Genomic DNA, 4364 nt, shown 5'->3' on the forward strand with positions numbered 1-4364 from the left:
GCCTTCATCTCTTCAGAGCTGTTTTATAAATGTCCCAGTGCCGCTTCCTCTTGGTAATGACCAATATTGCTGAAAAGCCAGGCACATCCCAAGGAGAAACCTCAAACACAGAGATACAGAGGGAAAAGGAGTGAAGGTAGGATGGAAAGCAAACTCAATCTATCTGTAAGCATCCCTTGTAGATACACTGTGCATCAAATCAGGGTTGTTTCCTGTGGCCTCCTTTCTATAAATCTATAGAAAAAAAATTGAACAAAGGTATATTTTGCATTTATTTGTACTGATATATCTAAATAAAAGAAATATTGCCAGATCCCTTTTAAAAGACAATTGAGAAAATAGCCTTCTAAATAATGTATACTGTACATCATGGTTCATAATAGATGTACTTTATTCTTCTGTTTATACTGTCAAAACCTCCTAAATCCTGTGTAAACTGTCACACAAGGAACTGTGCACCAAAATGAAGGCTGCAAGATAAACATTTAACTACACTGTTTGCTGTTTTGTAACCTTGTGTAGACAGTGTAAAGATGCTGCTCTTTTTAGTTTATTTTGTCTCCTTGCCATATTGCACTAAACCCCCGACATTGCTATGTACAAAGGATTTTGAATTCAGTGTCTGTGGACTACAGCCAACATCACACACACAAGTTAATGACCAATTGTTATCTTTGTCCATAGTTTGCATTCTTTTTGATAAGACTATTTCAGAAAGAGAGTGGATCACAAAGTGCAGGATTAATTAAGGTCAAGTCCCACTGAAATGTGTGCAGTTTAGTTTTGTAAAAAATTAAGAACAAAGCAATATCACAGAATTGCTTTTATGTATGTCAAAATATTTAACTTTTAATTACACTTGATTCCTAATTTCTTTCTTGTTGAAGCAGACAAAAATATGTTAGTGCAACTTAATTTAAATGTCCTCATACATCAGCAGACTCTCAACATTTATCATCGCTCTGAACTACAGTAATTTACAATAGTGATGAACCACCCCTAACATCCTAACAATCCAAGCACATCTAAATCATATGACTACGCTGACACTAGTTTATTAACATCTGACAGTAAAAATTGCTCTCTGGGAAACCATTGAAAATAAGTCCAGTGGTGGTATATTATCTAAAAATGTGGATGTTGATGAAGAATGATAGCCAAAGCTAATGTAGTGGCTCTGTGCACTAATCATTCCAGCTTTAATACTCTGTATGGGTTCAAAACCCAGCTGCGATTCTAACTTATCATCAGATTTTGCTGGATTTCTAGATCTTTTATACAATGTATTGGTTCTTCAGGGATTATCCTACCACTTTATCTAATTATTAACTGCTTTTTCACCTATCATATTCTGACATTTTTCAAAAGAAATAAAAATTGACTTGCTTCCTTGGGAAACATAAACAAACTCTACTGAACTCAGCTCCATTACTTTTTTTCTGAATTTACATTGTACTAGCACAGAGGTTACATTCCTCAGTGATAAGGAGGATAGTGTTTAGCACTGTGGGAAAAATGAAAAATGAAAACCATGCTGTCCCTCATTTATAAATCCAGTCACACATTCTTTCTTGACTCAAAGGGTCTAGTGATTGTTCTAGTCCACCTTTCCCAGCATGTGCAGCTATATCATTTATTGTCCACTCCTAAGGAGATTAATATAAGAAAGGATCAAGTGAATTCAAAGATAAATTTAATGATAGCTCATTATTTGAGATGATCGGCTTTTGACCATATGGCTTGGTTTAGACAAATTAGTGCTAAAAATGTTATTAAAAATACATCTGCCTCTTTATGTGCATGGCATTTAGATCTGAAAATGAACATTTCCCAAACTTCCGTTTGCTTTTCAGTAGGGAAGAGACCACCTCCATGCTAATGATGTGTTGATAAAATGAAATATTGTAATCTAAAGTTGGCCCAAATACAGACAGCGAGGGAGGGCTGGATAAGTGCTAGTGATGTGCATTTAAATGAAAGTACAGCTTTCCTTTTCTAGTTTAAAATAATTATGAATAATTTTGAATATTTGAATAATTTCTAGTTTGTAATTGCTAATGAGCAAATGGATGGAGGGTTGCTCCCATGCAACTTTTTCAGTTTGCTCCATGAAATTTGTCTAGGTTATATTAAAAATGTCATCTGCATTCAAGGGAATATTTCTTAAGGTTTATAGGTACTGAAGCAGTTGTTTTAACAAATTATTCTGATACAAATAACACCAATTTATTGCTATGTTGGTAACAGTGAAGGGTCCTGTCAGAACTGGGGACCTCATCATTCTGGGCCTGAAAAAAAAACGGAAAAGAGTCAGCCATCCCCTAAGGGCTTACAGTCTACACTAACAGACAAATAGTAGGGGATGTGGATGTATCGTACTAACTAATGGATCTGGTGAGGATTTGACATAAGTTTCTTAGTTACATTGGTTGTACTTTTTTTTCTTTAGAAGTAGGGAGAAAGGAAGGAGGAGAAAGAAATATGTTGAAGAGTAGTCACATCTGCTGCTTTGAGTGGCTATCCATATGTTAGCATATATCCATACCTTCCAGTGTGACATCAGGTTCTTTAACAAACAGTGTTCATTGCGGCTGATCTTGCCCCTCAGCAGACTGACCAACTCTGTGCATGGAGTTTGTGGGCGTGTGGTCAGATGCCGGGTCAGTGAGAGTTTACCTTTCACAATAGACATTCCAAATAATTACAAGAGTCATCAATCAAATTCAAGCTAATGAAGAAAATCAATGAGAACATCTCTTGCTTTCTAAGTTCGTGGGAAGTTATGCATTTGTTGCATAGCATATCACATATGCTCTCTGAAAGCAGAGGTGAAATCAGCATACCTATCCTCTGAACATCATATGGAATTGATGTTCATGGTCCCGCAAGGAGTCCTTTCCTTTTTAAACAACAGGAAGATCCTCATCACTTGTGCAATCAAGGACCCTTCTTAATACTTCTGCTTATCAAGACTGTTGAGATGTGGCTCCTTTCCACAGTGAGGTGGGAGGAGGAACTCATCTACATTACTTTAAAAGTCAGGGATCATTGTCTCCTTGAGAAGCTTTTCTCTATATGAATGTCCTAGTTCTAAGTGACATCTGTTTGGTAAACAGATTCCCTTCCTCTTCTTCAGGGATCTACAATATAAGTATGCAGTAAGACAACAAGAAAGAAATACAATCATTCCTATTCTGTCAGGACACCAATCACCTCTGTAACTATTGGACCCTGAACCAAATCAACAATGATTCTGTATCGTTTCAGTCTGCAGAACACTTTAGCAGATCAACTGGACAGGCAGTTCTCCAACAACCACAAGTGGCCTGTCAAAAAGTCAGCCCTGAAGGACACCTTTAGCCATAAATCAGAACAAGAAGTGGTAGACATTCAGTTCCAGAGGGCCTTTGAATGCAGACTCCCTGATGGATGCCTTTCTCATGCACATCTTCCTGTTGTTTCCATGTGAGCCTTCCTCAGCTCCTTCTTAGTGCCCATTTCAGCAAGACAGTATCCAACCTGATGTTCCCCTTAAAGTTTAAAAATAATTCTTCACATTAAATTTGTCAAGAAATTTGTCAAGGGCCTGTTAAAGACTTATTCACTCATCAGAGAACCTGTTCTTTCCTAGAACCTCAACATCATCATCTTAAGACATGTAATACTTCCCAAGATGCCCTTTCAGGTTGTTCCTTCCTCACCTCCTCTTATTCTGAAGACAGTCGTTCTACATTCACTCACTTCAGGCAGGAGAATGTGTGGGCTCTGGGTGCTTGTGGCTGATCGTGTTTCAGGTGGTACTCATACTTCATGCTAAATATGCTCCCAATAAGGTTCAGGACTTTATCTGAGTCAGTTAGCAGGCTTGTCTCCATTCCAAACTTCCTCTTTACTTTGGGAGAAAAAAGTATTTCCAGAACCTTACTTCAATTATATGGTCACAAAAAGACCCATTTCTTTCTGGCTATAACCAACCATTCTAAGGAATGGGTTATCTCATCATAAAGGGCATATCCATGAATAATAACAAATTAATCTCATTATGTTGCCAAATGGTTGGTGTCACACAATCCTAATAGAGCTGCAGTGTCTGAACTGCTGTGTTTGAGCTCTACCTCACTGTGCCCAGGAGTTGTTAATTCTGTCCTGATCTGAAGAAGCTGCAGTGCTGGCTCTTTCTCTCGCCTCTCTGGGCACAGGTTCTCTCCCAGTTTTATCTTTACTGCGATGGGATATTACAGTCCAGCTGCTTCAACCCCAGTCAGTAGCAGTGCCAGCACCAAAGTCATGTGTAGATGAAAAGAGAGGCATGTGCACATGACACTTTAAAGTGGGCTAAATGTTTTTGCACCACTTTAATGGTG

Source organism: Gavialis gangeticus, unplaced genomic scaffold (assembly GCF_001723915.1).
Source record: "Gavialis gangeticus isolate Ggan-Ray unplaced genomic scaffold, GavGan_comp1, whole genome shotgun sequence".
Taxonomy (NCBI): domain Eukaryota; kingdom Metazoa; phylum Chordata; order Crocodylia; family Gavialidae; genus Gavialis; species Gavialis gangeticus.